Source organism: Orbicella franksi, chromosome 10 (assembly GCF_964199315.1).
Source record: "Orbicella franksi chromosome 10, jaOrbFran1.1, whole genome shotgun sequence".
Lineage (NCBI taxonomy): Eukaryota > Metazoa > Cnidaria > Anthozoa > Scleractinia > Merulinidae > Orbicella > Orbicella franksi.
The window spans coordinates 4,303,658-4,321,819 of record NC_138154.1 but is presented as its reverse complement, the minus strand read 5'-3'; the positions used below and the strand labels follow the sequence as shown (position 1 = coordinate 4,321,819).

Below are 18,162 nucleotides of genomic sequence, written 5' to 3'. Positions count from 1 at the left end.
CAAAGCTCACTTATGGCAACAATCAAAATGGTGGATCAAGCAGGAGACAGAACTAGAGAAAGGTAAGCGAATGCTTTTACTAATAGCTTTAACCAATGACAGTGATTTCCTTGTCATTGGTAGCGCTATGAGTAACAGTGCTCTCTTACAGGACAAAAGATGCAAAGAGGACCCAGGCAAATATGTCAAGAAGAATGGCACAGCTATGCAATTCCCAAGACAGAAGTTACGCTGCCATTACAATTCACCCAAGACATACGCAAGATAGTTGGAAATCGCGCCTTGCTGTTGTACGAGCACTTTGGGGATCCAAAGTCACAGGACCCGGACTCCGATCCTGGATGCAAAGGCGATCACTATCATCTCCTTATCATGGGCCCTTTCAAGACAAAGACGGGGAATACGTACCGAGCATCTCAATCCTACTTGATGCAGGAACTCAAAACATTAGCACAGACATATCCACCGGGCAGCCCAGTTCACGGCATGTTGGCAAAATAGCGAGCTACTTACGCTATCTGAGCCAGGAGCCAAGAAAACTAATCCAATGGTCAACACACTTCGATTCAACACAAGCGACAGGATTTTTCGAGGGCTACAGATGGCAGGACTTACCAGACAATCCCGCCAAGCGCTCCAAAGGTTCAAACACGGCAGAGAAGGATTTCATCGAGTTACAATCACTGGTGGAAAGATCGCGCACCACACAAGAAAGAGACTTCATGACATGGGCACAAGCACAAGACGAAACCACCACACACAAAGTCAACAACAAGTTCTTCAGACAGAGAGATTTCAGTTTACTGTTCCAAAAGGCAGTGCAGTTGCTAGCCTTCAAGAAAAGGGAGTATGCATGGGGAATACGCCTACAGCAGATCAGCCCGAACAAAGAATTCATGTCCCTGGAAGACTCGACACAACTGCTCAACACATGGCTACTAAATCAGAAGATAAATCCCTACACGTTCCTATCATCTACCGCGTCTATACTGGACCAACGGGTAAGCAAGGTCAACTGCCTAATACTGCACGGGGAGTCAAACGCCGGGAAGAGTATTATAGCAAGATCTTTATTGGATGCCTTCAAGCAAGAAGAAGTGGGAGAAGTGTACCAGGGAGTAGCGAACAACTTCATGTGGCAGGGCTGCATTGGAAAACGAGCCATCCTAGTAGAGGAAGTTTCGATTTCCTCACTCAGCGTGGAGAGCTGGAAACTAATGATGGAAGGAACACGACCCGTAATGGTTGCAGTAAAAAACAGCCCCAATCAGCGTCTAGACCCAACCCCCATGGTCATCACGTGCAACTCATTGCCATGGGCGACCTGCACGAGGAACATAGATGTCCAAGCTTTCAAGAATTGCTGCTCGATGTTCAAGTGCAAGAAAATGGAGTGGTTGAGGCAATATGCAAACAAAGGAAAAGTCCATCCGCAAGCTTGGCTGAGAGTAGAACCAAACTTCTGGAAAACATATTTCAATCATTATGACAGCAACGTGGACACCGCCAACGCATTGACCCTTGACGATGACGCAGACGACAAACAACTCTTAGGTGAGTACAAAGTACATTTATTTTTAGAATGAGACAATAGCTAATCAATGGCTTTGTTACTCACAGACGCAGAACAGACCACACTGGATAAATACTACGTGCTCGAAACAAACTCATCAGATGAGTGCGAGGAAGAAGACAAGAAGCTTGCAGAGGAACACCAAGTTCCTACAGCAGCAGCAACTGGACGAGATCCTGGACCTAGCGGAGAGAGTGCAGCAAGTCCGAATACCGAAAGAGAACTCATCTACAGAACCGTCGACTGGCCAGCAGACAGTGACAGCGACTCGGACGATTGTATTAAATTCCCACCCTGAAAAAGAAGGATCCTACTTCCAGCTGACGACTAAAAAATGAGCAAAGGCCAAGGCAGCGGCAGCGGCAGCAGCAGTACTCCAAAAGATGTAGAAGGGACAGGCACATCAGCACCAGCTAAGTTAGATTTATCCACTAGCGAATTAGGTTTAGGGGGTAGTTTTCAGCAGACAACTAGCAAACGCACTTTCAAAAGAAGAATCTGGGTAGAATTTAAAAACAATGTACCCTGGGTTACAGAAATGGGAGACCACTGGGAGGTTCCGTGGTATCGCATACCTTACGATTTCATGCACATGTCACTGACTCCACGCGACGTAATGTGGATGAAAACTTACGACAAAATGAAAGCAAATTCATGTGGGTTTACTTTCGAACAGTTTCAACACAGTTACGACAAAGAACACGCGACTGCAGAGGGTGTGTCACTAGACGCAGTTTACAATTCCCCACCCACCCTCTGGACAATGATTGACTCGGGGAATAACTTACCTTACGCCGACTTAATAGAAATGAACGAAGACTTGGAAACCACTCTATCCATTCACCCTCAAAAAGATGGGAGGGAATTAAAAACACTCAAATTCCCAAAACTAAAAATGAGTGGCTCTGACTTGTACGACGAAATGGACTTTGACTTCTTCAACAGAGGACAATGCCAACAACTCACACTGACTCAACAATTCTCCTACACGCATAACATCACGATGCCATGGGTTAATTTGAATCAAAACATGATACAAAACTCAACTAGCGGGGGATCTCAGAGGCTACTGGACTCTTCCAGCCATTAATGCAGAAGGTATGTTGGCTAAGGAAAAGTACTTGTGGTCTATGAGAGCTTTCACTGCACGAGGCAATGAACAGCATACCTCTATCACCCAAAGTCCCTGGGGGGGGAGATATTCCGCTGGCAATGATACGCCTGAATCCCTTGCTACTATACGACAACACACCAGTGCCCATGACGATCAGTGGTTGGCTCACATTCTACTCCAGTGTAACCTGTGCAACCAACGATGGACTCTATGGCACTCACGACACCTATCCAAAGAAGCACTGGGCAGGAGAGAGAAACTACAACATGGGAACTAAGGTTAAAGGAGATAAAGTACCTGGAATTCCAAGTTTAACACGAGGCGACCCTGTAATTCCTTTCGTTCCGACAAACCCTAACAAAGTTGCTTAATTTCAGATGCCCTACCTGCCACAGATGGAATGCCCAGAGGGATGGCACATAGAGTTCAGACCAAGTAGAAAGAAAAGAACAGTAAATGACTTTAGTGACTTTAAGAATCCTAACTATGAATTACCTAAAGGCTCCTGGCTATGCGTAAAGAATCCAGAGCCTCCAACTTACGTAGAAACAGCATCACAGACAGACTGGCTGTGGTGCCAAGACTTAAAGAAACTTTTCTGGGAACAAATAATGGTGTGGCTAGAAATTAAGTTTCCGAATAACAGTAAATTAAGATCCGCTTTGCAAACCGCTTTAGACAGCGGTGCAGATGATTTAGCTGAGTATATACTAAATAACCACCGTCAAACACTCCAACAATACCTCGCACCACACATGACTTCCTCCAAGCTAATTCCAATTGTCAGATGCAGCAACAAGACGGTCGAACCAAAAGGAAAAGATGACGAGAGGGTGCCAAACCCCTTTGATGATGATCCTGATCCAGACCCAGATGGTGGTGGAGGTGGCGGCAGAGGTGGTGGGTTTAATCCTAGGTTTCCTATAATCATTCCGGGGCCTATCCCCATAGATTTTGGAGATGATGATGATGATGACAGCGAAGTCATCACAAACACAGTAGTTAAGACTAAGACAGTAGAAGTAGAGAAAGTAAGAATTGAAGTTCAGAAAGTGGAGACAACCATTCCAGGCACTCCAAATACTATAATCATAACTAAGCATATCAGTGGCATAACTAATCTCATGGAAATTACCAGCGGATACAAAACGAGCGACCACTTGTACAAACTAGTGGACAACGACTTAAATCCACCGCACGGAACTGGTGATAAGATAATTATAGCAACTGCAGATCCCATTTCAAATTTGGGAGATAAGATTATTCCATTAAGATATGCTGGTTTTACCACAGCAAGTGAAATGTTTTTGACTCAGTATGACACACGTGACAATCCACCAGGAGAAAGGGCTTTGTTTAAGCCTCCTTTTGTAACCTGGTCTAAGATATCTAGAGAGTTTAGATACCGCCACTTTCAACAACTCCCGGCTAACGACTTCAAAACTCAATTTCTTAATCACGCGATGACAACTACAGGTCATCAACTACATGTACTAGAACATACCAGCTTTTGGCAAACGTATCCTCAAACGTACTTCAGACAAGCAGAACAAATTGTAACTATTGATGTTTACGAGCGTTTAGCTTTTTACAAGACAACTTTTCTCCAGACTAACTGGGAGAATTGGTATCCTGTAATTGCGCACAACTTGTTACAAGAAAATGCACATGACCCAGACAGGGATAAGTATTTTGACTATCCAGACAACTTGATGATCAAGTTCACATGAGAAGATACCTAAGCCTTCAGCCTAGCTAGCTATTAAGCTAGAACTTTATTAATCATTAACTATTACATTTTTTGCCTATTAATGAGTGTTTTATTAATGTATTCCATTTTATTATACTGGCAAGTGTATCCTAGGCATAGCGGAAGTTAACATTAAATATACATTGTCATTAAAATCTGTGGTAAATGAGGGCATGACAACTAGGGGGTTTAACAAACGCTGCATCATACTCCGGATAATCCTGTTCCACAGTTCCTCAGGTCCATGATCCCATTCCAAGTATCCATCACAGGTGTAACACATTCCAACTTCAATGTCACGCCCTGGATATGTCACGATACGTCCACGGTGTCCCCCGCAGTTAAGCACGTGGCGCAACTCAGCCATGTAACAATGCGTAAGATTCCAATAAGCACTGTAAGTAACAGCTACGTCAGTTCTGACATCATTAATGTGAGGAAAGTCCATTAGGTCAACCATCGGGGAATTGGCCATTTCATTAAAGGTGTCACTGTATACATCATCCATCAGAGTGAGTAACAGATTCCTGTGCTCAGGGTTGTCACGGTCCCAGCGTATAGTCTGACCTGTAAGTAGCTTGTCAATTAGTGGGCGGTCATCCACAGCAGGCACGATTTGCATATGTCCGACCTGTACAGCGTCCATTTTGGAATGACACGAATCAGTGATTCCGAGAATATATAATCTCGGTTAGCGTCTGCATAATTAATTAGCGTCATGACGCCGCGTCCCCACGCTCATAAATTCCGCGTCCCCATGCCGCGTCCTTGACCTGATGCGCGCGTCCTTGACCTGACGTTAATTGATCATGTATGTTTTCTTTAGATATTTTTGATATTTTTCTTGGCATATTAGCATGACTGTATTGCTAGGGGCCTAATCAGCCTCATCAACCTGAGTTGAAATAAAGTTACTTACTTACTCCTGCAAAAATGACACTTGCACTTTTGCCAAATACTAGTTTTGGTTTTATTTGTTCTTGTGGATATATTATTTGTAACCATTAGATTCAAGCTGTGTGTTTAAACACTATGATCCATCAAATATTTTCACTTGCATGCCATTGACCTAAGTTCTTCATGTGACTGAATATTCCCCTAGCTAAGACTGGCAGATATCCGCGTGATATTTGCCAATTTTCAAAATTGCGCATGCTGTGAAAAATAAGGTACTCAACCACAAGTACCTCATGAGGGGACACATGTTCCTACCAAATGACATCGATTTTGGCCAGATTGAGAAGAGGAAAAAAATGCCACAGTGCACCTCCCTGAAGACTGGTTCAGAGTGGTTAGGGAGGCAAACCAGCTTAAACTGTCCATCGTCTGCGAGATGAAACAGCTGGACTGTTAAGACTGGACGTCCTTCCTCAAGTCCAGGTACATGGGTGATAGTAAATTGATAATAGCGGGGTGGGTTTCAGGGATGAGATTTTTGATTCTGATGTCAACATATGTATATATGTATACTGCACTAGTTATGCAATGTTTTCGAACGGCATGCCTTGAAATATTCCACGAGTGGGATATTCACGGTATGCCACAAGAAAACATTAGGGCCATTTATACGAGAAAAATAATCCGCGGCTTACACAAACCGGGGATTAAACAAGACATGAACTTGCCGCATAAACGGTACATTTTAGCCAGTTCATGTCTTACACGAGCCACAGATAACATAAGCTGCAGCTTGTGTAAGACAAGGGTTTTGAACTCGGCTTAAGTAAACTTATGTAAGACACAAAGCCACTTGTATAAATGGTATTACATCTTGTTTGCGGCCTACGTAAGACACGAACTCACACTGCACAAGCATAAATTTTTCCTACGCTTGCTCGAGATGCTTGGATGTGATAGTTGATGCCTTATCCATGAGGAGTACAGGCCCAAAAAAGCAATTCCTGGCAATATACAGAAGAGAAAGAGTTTCTTGCGATATGTAAACAACAAAGGGTGACGGACAAGCTGGACAATTGCATAACTTCTGCAGGCGTAAGTGAAATGTTTGTCATGAAGTGAGTGGACAAATTTGTTCAAACTTTGAAGGTTTTTGTTTGTTCATGTGTCACTTTTGACCAATGAAAGGTTACTATGTCATGAAATTTACAATGTTTAGCATATTTTGTCACTTGCCAGGTAAGTTTTGCCTGAGTCTCTGCATGTTTGGTTTGTGTTTCTTTGCAATGGAGATTCAAAACATGTCAAAGTATGGAAGGAGTTCTCATTCAGGATTTTTCATCCTGTGTATTATCAAGCTTATCAGGTGAAGATTTCACATTCTCAATCATTGACAGAATTATACAGGATGGAGGTAACCAAATTAAGCTTACAGGTTTAAATTCTGTGGAGTTTGAAACAATTTGCACTGCAATAGTGGTGCAGATACTGCCAGGCCAGACATTTGAAGGATTGTACAGGAAGACGACCTTGAACTCAACTAACTTCCTATCTATGTCAATTTCTGAAATCATCGAGGAGTTTATAGAGAAGGTTGGGAACAACAAATTTCAATGTCGGCCGCTTCACGGGCTTTAAAAACGGGCTCACTACTATCGGGTCAGCAAAATTCCATGACTCAAAGTTTGTCTTTACAATCTCACATGAAATAGCTGCTGTTACTGTAATATTAAACTCATGAAACTCTTTGGCAGATTTATAAGAACACTTGCCCAGTATCTCCAATTTCCACTTGAATTTACAGCTTCATTTTGAATTTACACAACCATGGAAAACCAGAGAAATTTAATGTTGATAACACTTGAACAAAATCACCAGATAATCAGTGTTGTAAATTTAATGTCATAGTCATCAACGTCTCATTGGTCAAGTGACACATGGACTCAAATGGTTGCATCATGTCATCAGGATAATTTTGTTGCACTTGAAAGTCTGCTGAAAGTCACCAATTTAGATAATGTTTTCAATGTTATACTGTTGTTGCTGGATTGTTATTTGGTCAAAAATAAAATGTGAAGTGTTTCAATATGGAGACAGAGCATGTACATATATCGCACAGGTAATTCTAGAAAAGTTTTAATGGAAACCTTCGACTTAAAGTATGCTTAACAAGTGTCAGCTTAAATTGCCACAGTGATATTAAGTGGTTGTTATGTAAAATATTTTTAAAGGCATATCATTGTAAAGGAACCAATATAAATTATTTACAGTTAAAGTAAAGCAGGTTCCATCCAGGGTTTAAATTCTGTTATACCATGCCAAAGAAAGAAAGAAAACAGTCCAGTAAGTTGTTGTTAATGAAAGCTTAACCAGAAATTTAATTAAATAATTTACCCAAGTTTGTTTGAGGAAAAGTTTGTTGAAGCTAAATATCATTATGATTTTTCAGATCAAACATGCAGTGGACAGAGGAATGTGACAACCGCTTGTATCAAGAAATTTTAGTACTTGAACCCTTTAAGTACAACAAAGGAAGCATTTCTTGAGGCCAAATCTGGGAAAAATTTACAAAAAATCTGAATGGCCTTAAGTTTCCCTGAATCGAAGTCAGTACGTGTGCTGTTAGAAAGAGATAAAGACTGCTGAGTGAGAAATTTAAAGCAAAGATGAAAGACGAAGAGAAGGCAAGTGGAATTGAAAAAAAAAGTGCAGCTGGAGACTCCGAGGAAACTGACCATAAGAAAATTGACAACGCAAAAGCAGTGGAAATGAGAAACAGAGCTCTGGAAAGCTTGGGCAGAACACAGACAAGGTAACAGAATGAAGAGGAGAACGTGAAACTAAAGCACAAAATTCGTAGAAGTGGAGGTGACACAATTGCATATTTGTTAAAAAAAAATTATCTTGTTCAGAAGTGGAAAGAGCAAGAATTGCAGCTGCAAAAGCAACCAGTTGAAGTCGAGGGTAAACGGGAAGATCACTCAAGAGAACAACATCAGGATATAATGAAAATCTTGCTAGAACAAACTAAGCAGCAACAACAGCAGATGCAAAATTTTCAGCAGTTTTCAAAGGGCCATTGGTTCTCTTGTTGTGGAGAAGGCATGCTGCTCCAGATTGCAAAGTAGACCAGAATCAGCCAGCATACCTGAATCATGCCTTCTACCCTCTTAAAGAGATCAGATTAATGAGTATTTTACTTCAGTGAAGTCAGGGTATAATACTTCCAAATCTCCCCCTCCCAAAAGAGAAAAAAACAACAAATTAAATTAAAACAATTACCTCCTGGGCCGTACATGTTGGCTATCATGCCATTAGGTAAGACAACAGACTGGTACTTGAGACCGTGTACTTGCTTATGTCAATTATAAACGACCCTCTGGTTTTGGTCGGGTCAACAAATTGGCCTTACTGTTCCATCTATAAAACCAAAGCAATTGCATAATGGACTTCCTTTTGAGTCAATCGCATGGGCATAGCTTTCAAGAAGTGGAGGGTTTAGAAACATATTATTCCACTGAGTTAGTCTGTGATTGTGCTCTTGATAAATTGTATCCATCACGAGGTTGAATGTCATACTCAGCTCTGCAACTGGGCAACCAAATTGTGGAATTAAATTGCTGTATCTGCATGGGTAAGAAAATTGTCTCAGTTTCATACAAAGCACTTCTACTCCATCACAGTGAAAGACTGAGGGAGCTGCAAGGTCTCTAAAAGGACAGGAACATCTTCTTATGAAAACAAAACTCAGCCAAACATTTGCTGTCAGTGTTAAAGGGGAACTCAAGGCTAATTTTAACTATTTTTTGTATTGATGTTAACATAGGATGGATCAATTTGACAGCGATAATTTATATTGACGATGAATGATTTTATGAAAAAATCGATCCAAAGCTTCAGATTGCACCCGCCATGTTCCTTTTCATTGCAGGAGCTTAAACGACCAGCAGATTGAGATGTGACGCCAGATCGTGATGCCACATTGCTTCACTTTTGTTTTGCTTGGGGAGTTTAGCGAGCTGAACTGAGTATATTGAGCTAGTTTAGTTTCAGCCGCTTCAAAACGTCTGACGACGAAACCACTTCGCATTCATCTCAATCAAATCTTTCTATTGATGATGAAAATATGCCTGAAAATGTGATTCTGCCGTACCAGTTCGAACCAGAGTTTTCTTCCAACGAAGAAGGTGTAGAAGAAGAAGGAGAATTAGAAGAGGAGCATCAACACGACGATGAAAATGCTCGTACCAGAAATTCAGACTGGTGAGAGTTTCTAGATATATTTTCTAACTTAAACAATGCAATTTAACTGAATCGTCGTGGCACACCATGAATTAAACAGCGTTTGATGTTTTGCAAATGCTGTGAAGATCAAACGCTCATGTGCTTGAGAATTGTAAACAAACACAATAAAAAAAGAATAAAAATAAAATCGCTCTTGCATGTTTTTGTTCGTTTTATTCATAGCTATTGTGATCTCACAAGCATTTAGAGGCAATATCCACTGCTAAGCTATATTTTAGACCTTACTAAACCAGTTTAAAATCACCCTCCTGGAGTAAAGCTGGTTGTACCGCGATTCTGTAATACTGAATCCCTGTTCCTATCAACAACACAATATACTCCATTTATTGTAGAACCGTAACAAGATTATGAAACATAATTTTTAAGCTAACCTACTTTTTTTAGAAAAGGAACGATTGCCATCGTTACCTCTGAAATGAAACAAATAACTTTTAATTTAGTTATTAGTAACCTGTATGTTTGGTTTGTTCTAGTGCTGACAAACTGAGCAGTGTTTGAGCTTCCAAGTGGTTCTGGTTCTTGTTTAGAAATCAGAGAAAAACGCATGTAAGGCTGTTTTCTATCACAATCAGAACGCAAAAATGTTATATCAGATTAGATTCTGCTATTCTTCTTCAAAAGGATAGGTTTGCAGCCCCCTTTTAATCTACAAAGAAAATATTACTGACAGAACCTGTTGCATACCTATAACTAGGCCAGATTCTCTGACATTAAATGATAAAAACCTTCTAAGTTATCCCGAAAAGTTTGGTTCTTATGTTTTTAGTGTGCAATAAATCCGAGTCAAACAAAGCTTATTTACTTTAAGTGTACATGTGGAAATTGCCAAATACTGAACAGAAATGAGGAACGTACGTGCTATTTAGAGTTTCCTCAAATGTGCGACAAAAACAGTCACACAGTAGAGATGGGGGAGGTTGCTGAAGCCCCAGTTTGTATAACTCAGCATCCAGGTTTCCAAGCTGTTTTCCAAGCTGTTTGTCTCAACAGATGGGTGCTGCAGACAGCCTGGTACCAATATAAGCAGCAGTATTCTCAGTCCTATGGAGGTCCCCAACATAAACTTAACAGGCACATAGCCTATCGTCAACTTGTCAGATGCTGCTGGGGTATTCTTGGCAAAGAAATAAGTCCCTTTGCCATCATGTGCAGTGTGTTGCATTAGAGCACACTTTCCTCCACCAGAATTTGAAGATGACTTCCAGTTCAAGGGTTTTCATTTTCCAGATAAATAAGAAGAAGCAGGTTCATATGGTGACAAAAAAATTATGCACCCTTTGTGCTTTGACTCTATGTTTTAAATTTGATTTTTTTTGGTAAAAACCAATAATATTAACCATTAGGACATCTACAGTCATCCAAAGTCATCGTTGTTTTGTAAACAAATTATATAATTTCTTAGGGAAAGTCCCACAAAGAAACAAAGATTAAAATACATGTTCTACTGTTTGTAAAAACAGGAAATAATTTTCTGTCTTTTACCTCATACACAAATGCTAATTTTTTTTTTGACTTTGCGGGGGGATTGGTTTTATTTCACAAATAAAGAAGGCTAAGCCATGTATTACACTGTGATAAAAGATGACGTGCATTTTAGAACACAAGGGAAATGTAGAGAACATGAGCCGTAGGCGAATAGTGTTTTCTACATTTCTCGAGTGTTCAAATGTCCGGAGTATTTTATCACAGTGAAACACATGGCTTAGCCTTCTTTATTTGCCTTATGATATTGAGGTGATGTGGCGAAAAACAATAAAGCACACTTTTTCTATGTTACTCAGATAAAACTGGGTTTTTGACCAATCAGAGCGTGCCCAGGGTCATATCTATATTATGATGGATGATAAAATGTCATTTCAAAACAATCCAAATCCCTTCAGTGCACTGAGATCACTGATTCCCCTGGGAAACAGCTGTAATAAACGACTCTCATTCATTTGAGTTGTACTTGATCACAGTTGCATGAAAATTAGTCCACATTCGTGCAGCCAAATTGTAGGGTTTTTAGTTAAACCTGGTCTGGTGTTTATGGAAAAGTTCTTGTTTTCTTGGAGGTGCATTCCCTGAGATGTTTTTGGGGAGATGGTGTGCTTCAGGTTCAATTTCAACTTCACCGGTTTCACAGGCATTGGTAACAGTGTCCATCAAAACCATAACATGTGCATAGGACTTTTTTTTTCTTCTATTGGCTTAGCCACCCACTGTGCCTTTGGGAAGCTAACCTTGCACCTGGCTTCACCAGCACATGGCCCAGATTCGATGACTGCCTGCTTTCTTCCACAGTTTGCATTGTGATTGAGTGCTGTGAGTTGTGCGTGTGCCACCATGCCTTTGTGTGAAAAATGCTCACACTTTGGACAGTTCTTCAAATATTCAGAGTGATACAACTCAAGCTCTCCAGTGTGGCAAAATTCAGTCAGCTTCTCAATGTCCTTCAAGATCTTCTTGTTGAACACCCCCTCCTCAAGGGCAACATAGGCAGGGGTATCAGGCTTCAGCTACTTCCTTTTCCTGATCTGAGCACTGGTCAGTCTTGGATGGCAACACTCATGAAAGTGGGTGTAGCCATTCCATTTGTGTTTGTTTGTCACATGAAACAGGACTGCCACTTTTCTTTCAGCACTTCAGCATTGCCATCACTTGTTGCAGAACACCACCACATGTGGTTCGACACTGAACGGATCCATGGAAGGAGATCTTCACATCCTTTCACTTTAGCCTTCTTGGAAAGTTTTTTATCACCCACTTTGACAAATGCCAAGCATCATGCTGGTGGTCGATTTCACCATGGTCCTTTTTAATGGAACTTGAGATGAAAGTATGGTGGTCGGTGGCACTTCTCTTTATGGTGACTTCTTCTCTGGCAAGGTCTTGAATGCACCTCTCGAACCCTTCCTTTTTCATCACATTAGACGAAGTTACCTCTGTTACCTGTACAACATTGAATGCTGCCACCTTTCCTTCATCTGTCATCATAGTGTATGTGCAATATTTGGCATTGTGACCTGGACTGTCACACCTTCCATCCCCAATCAAATTGACTGGCCCTTTCCTGTTAACTTCATCTAATACTGAACTCCTTTCCTCTTTCCAGGCTTTGTGTACCACAGGAAAAATACTTGTTTTGTATATTGTAATATGTGGTATGGCTGAAGAACTTAAAATTTAGAAAGAGTGCAAACTGGACAATATGAGAAAATGTATTGCCACTAAACAGAATGGCCGCTGAGGAGAGTAAATTACCTGCTGCAATACTTTTTATCAGTGGCTGTGAATTCCAGCAAGTCAGATGGTTATTGACACACAGCATTTTCACTGAAAACATACTGCCACTAGTTGTTTCGGTGGATTCAAAAATGGTTCCACCACATTTTGAACAGAATTTTAGAAGTAACTTTAGGCACGACTCAAAAACCAGGAATTTTTGCTCAGGGTGTCCTTCTGAATCTAACTCGTAATCTGTGTCATCTGAAGATGAACCTACATTATCAGTCATTTCACACTTGTATTCCTCATCATCATCATCATTCACAGCCAAGGGAGACAATGGTGGATCAATTGGGGACTCCTCATCTGATGGATAGAATTGTTCAAACAGGGTACGTTTCTTTGGTTTACTGTCAGTGTTTATATTTTCTTCAGATTCCTGTTTCTTTTTGTCAAATTTATAACAATCAACAGGTCGAAAGCCAGGGTAAATTCCCCCACAATTTTTTTCCTTTTCATTTTTTACATGGCTACTGTGACCAGAAGGGCAAGGGTTCGCACCATCAGGAGATTCCCTGATTATCTCAACCTGTGTCCCAGTATCAGTAAAAGTCTTGACTGGCTGTGGCACTGGTGTTGAAACTACTGGATCGGTTTGTGTGTACTCAGAACGAGTGATCACAAACCTTGCTCCCACACAACACTGAGTACTCGCATCTTGCAAAGAAACACTTAAATTCCCTGGGCTGGTTGCCATTGAACTGGCTGACTCAGCTGGTTCTTCGATAATGATGCAAGCTCCTTCTGGTTGAGTGCTTTGTGGCCCAGCTTGAAAAGTCTTAAGAACAAGAATTTGACATTTTAAAATGCATACCGAGGTACTCACTGACTGAGAATTTATTTAGTCAGAACCACCAAATCAATACAACCAGTGCTTTGTGGCACAGCTCAAAATATCATAAGAACAAGAAAATGCCACCTAGCAATCAAATTAATACAACTAGTGTAAATACACTACGTTAACACTTCACCATTAATCGATCGACTGATGAGGATAGTACCATTTGAAGAAATAAAGGAGACAAGAATTTTAGTTCAGGAAATTTTATTATATTTGAGAAAAATACAAGTCTGAGTTCGATATTCAACACTCACCTCTTGTCGTAACTCTTCTGCTCGCTGCCGGCTCTCATGATTCTCGCTACTTATTCTAGGTTTCTTCGGTTCAGGCCCAAAAGAACACACCGAGGGTATCGCATCACGTTTAAGACGTCTTTTGACCTTTAGCTCGGGCATTAACTGTGCTTTCAAGTCAGTTTCAAAGCAATCATCAGTGAAATGTTCACTGCACACATAACAGTTTTGTAATGGAGGAAGATTATCCCTTCTGATCCTCGCTAACCAGGTTTTTTGTAATCCTTTATCATTGGGAATGCGATGGTAACTAATGTTAGAAGTCTTAGACGAATGGTTAATACAACCAGGCACGCAGCAGTGGACCATTATCACTATTCCACAGCGAGATTATATGGAAACAAAACTACATAAATATTTCATGAGCTGAGCTACTAAAGTTTTGCGACTGAAAGCACGTGAACTTTGGGCAATCATGTTTCACGATATGACGTCAGTCGACATTCCACTGACCATTTCAGCTCCCGCATTCCAAAATCAAGATGGCGGGTCATTCACGAAACTTTGGATGAATTTTTTAATAAAAATATTTCACGTGGGTAAGATTTATGCCAACCAAAATACTCCAGGTAATATAATTATTGATATAAAATTCTCTTAAAATAGGCCTAAGTTCCCCTTTAATCGAACGTGCAAAAATGATGCAAGTAACCCTAAGAAAAAATGAAAACCACTTCAGCACTTCAAAGGCGTTCAATCACTTTGGTATACCTAGCAATACTTCCAAAATCCGTTCAAACACGTGTTTAAGCCTAGGGCCAAAAAAAATACGAAAAAAAAGAACCAAATTCAGGATTTACTGATGCCTCGTAACAATTCTCCTCCTAAATCCCCGTAGAACAAAATCTTGCCAAAATACATTGTAATTTATGAATTTTGTTTGGCATGACAGAAGCACAACATTTGAATCACTGCCGTGCCAGAGTTGTGTAGCACGGCAGAGCTTGTCGCAATTAATTGCTTGCCATACTTAATTCAAAAGATTGATTCAGATGCCGTGCTTCTGCTGTGCTTTTGTCTAACTTAATTCCTGAATTTAGTTCAGCACAACAGAAGCATGATGTCTGAAATGGGCCTAATTTACTCTGGCTTTCTTGCAGGTGATACATGGCTTCACATGTGCGCATGCTTAAATACAAGGGCATGCGCAATTCAACTCTCATCCAAGGTTGTAAAAGCCAGTCTGATCAAGGATCGCTTGAAAACCCACTGTACAACCCACAATGAAATTTTTACAGTTGATTCATAGGGGTGAATCACGTTTTGAGCCAAAATTTTAAAAAAATCTGTAAGACCGATTTTCAGCTATTTTTAATTTCACATATTCTTAGTTTGCGAAGAATCTGTCTTACAGATTTTTATTTCACTTTGCATGAATATTAAACCAGAGCCAATTACTAATTCCTGAAATTTTGAGGTGGGGTCATAGGGTAAATTCTGGGAAAAACCTGATTTAAGGTACCTGCTCAGGCTAATTTTGGTCATTTTAAATGCAAAATGCAGTTCACAGTATGTCCCAAAACACTTTAAAGGCTTCAAAATAATATTCACAAACTTGTATGGTACACAAAACATAACGTTTTTTAATGTGTCAGAGACCTCCTGGTGGGGTACTCAATGGTTCTAGAAAAGTCCAAAAGCAAAAACGTAAATGTATAAATATAAATAGAAGTAAGTTTTCTGTGGTTGTGGAAGACCTTAATTGAAAAATCCTTGAAGTTGTTGTAGCAGGACTAAAAATTAACTTCCAGGGACTCGCACATTTTATCACTTGCATTAGTCTCTTCCCCCAACCACACATTTCTTTGTTATTACCCTACGAAAGTGCCTGCCAAGTTTTGGGGAAAACAGGCCTTTTGTTGTTTCATAAAACAGAAATTTGTCTGTGAATGCCACTCCATTCATGATATTTTTTGCATAAAATGTGTCTGGAAAGGAAAACTTCAAGCAAATATCAATAAAACAGTCGATAAAATCCTTTGTGCCAGTTTTTCCACCATATTGAATTTATTTCTGCTGATCAATAGGCCTGAAGACATAGTTTAGCCTCCTGAGGTTGTTTTGTTGATCGGTTGCTAAGGAACATCATGCTGGGACCAATACTAGCATGCATCACATCCCGTAATGCGAGAGTAAACAATTGACCTATTCATGCAATGTGGCGTGCAATAAGCTATCTAAGCACGACAGAACCAAATTACTAAAAGAAATAGCTGAAAAAGCAGCAGAAACAAGGAGTCAGAGTACGATGTAAACAAAAGTTTGCTTTGGCAGCTAACTGGAGGGAAGAGCCATACCAGAGCAGTGATCATGAAAAAGGTGTTTGCAAAAGAGTGAGCTATGTCAGTCCTGGGAAAACAAAGTACTGGTCACGAAAGAGTAGCTTCTCGTGACTTCGATTGACTTTATGAGAAATGAGCGAGTTCTACGGAGGATAACACAGATGGTGATGAAGACTACTGTGAAGAGGAAAAAGCTGCGAAAAAGCGAAAGCTAGTCATCTAATGGGTTATCAGATGAAAACAAAAGTTGCCTTGAAGTTGAGAGGCGACTGTCTGCTAGTCCACACAACTTATGGATAAGTCTCACTGCCAGTCATTTCGAAAAGTAAACAAAACAGAGAAAGGTGAATTGCATTATTCAGTTCAAAGAAGAACAATTGAACAAAAAGAACAAGTAAGTTTGCGATGCAAGCGATCACTTGGACTCTCAAAACCCAACCAGTATGCAAAGCTACTTCCAATACAGCTACGTCCCACACAGGTTGTACCTTACTTTTACTTTTAATTAAGTTCAACCACCAGCCTGTCTGTTTATGTTCCAATCTTCTTGGAACAATGTTAGAAATAGCACATCCACATCATTGCTTCTGCATGCATTGCATGCCGTTTATTTATAACTGCTCATGGCTATGCCAAATTTTCCAGAACATTAAGGCAGTGTCTTGGTATTAGCTGCATATCTAAGAACCTCTATTATGAAACCATCAAGCTGGTTTTTTTTAAATAATACTAGTGTGTGAATCACACAAATTGCAGGGGTACGTTGTGCTGACAATAGTCTATACAGAAACAGTACATATAAGTTAAGCCCTTTATTACGAGCTCTGTATGCATATTTCTGACGAAACCAAACTTTAAGTTGTGACTGTGATTACTATTGATAAAACACAATCTTTGAAATTAAAGTGATGACGAACAAAGGTATATCAGACATGCTCACTTCTGTATACGACATAAGATTTGAATAATGAAACAGTACAAGTTACACATGTGGATGGATCAAGTGGTTCCGGGTTCGAGCTCATGCTTGGTAAAACCGCAAACCAATGGAACAACAGGACCTCCTAGTGTCTATGACAATAGCTCAAGATTTCCCGGGAAAAGCATTGCATTGCAACATGTTTTTTTTTTTTATCTCACTCAGTGGAGTTCAATTCAGGATGGCAACATAATGTGTGCAAAGATGCCAAAGACAAAGCAAAGGCAAAACCCGCGCCAAAAAGGTTAAAGGGAGAAAATGTACCGCTGAAAAACAAGACATTAAGGAATCGACAGACAGTTTAAGAAATACTCTTACTGCTGAAATGAGTTCCCTTGGGTAGGTTTCATTTCTGTCACATGCTGACGAAGAATCTTGTTTGCAGCCTGCACTGACGTTGACTTTGATTTTTAAGCTACTTGATCCGGCTGTCATGACAATATTTGAGTAGTGAATTGATATGTTGAATGAGGACAATTTATTGTTGATAGCTTGTCCTGTTTTAAAAGCTGTAGACACCACAAACTTTTTGTATTTTGTTTGTTATTCAAATGCACAAATTGCACTTATAGGTCGAAGGGTCAGTAATGGAAGAATGTAGAATGTTTGACTGTGAGAAATCTTTGTTCCTAACACTCTGTTTTTCACATTTCTAGTGAAGGGAACTATGTTTGTGCGAGTGAAGTTGATGAATTGGACGAGACATCTATAATGGAGTTTACTGAAGTCGTAGCCGTGCCTGTCGAGAATGGAAGCTTAGCAGTCCTGCAGACACCAACTTCTAGTAATACGGAGCCAGATAAACCAAGTTCAGGTTCAGAATTAGTGTGGACCCAGACAGGTAATGAGTACATGAGCCAG

The 18,162-nt window shown here is 40.2% G+C and overlaps 1 pseudogene; it reads right to left on the bottom strand.

Moving 5' to 3' along the window:
- Positions 1-5,609: 5,609 nt before the first annotated feature.
- On the bottom strand, positions 5,610-15,777 carry LOC145499759 (uncharacterized; annotated as a pseudogene).
- Between the last annotated feature and the right edge of the window lie 2,385 nt (positions 15,778-18,162).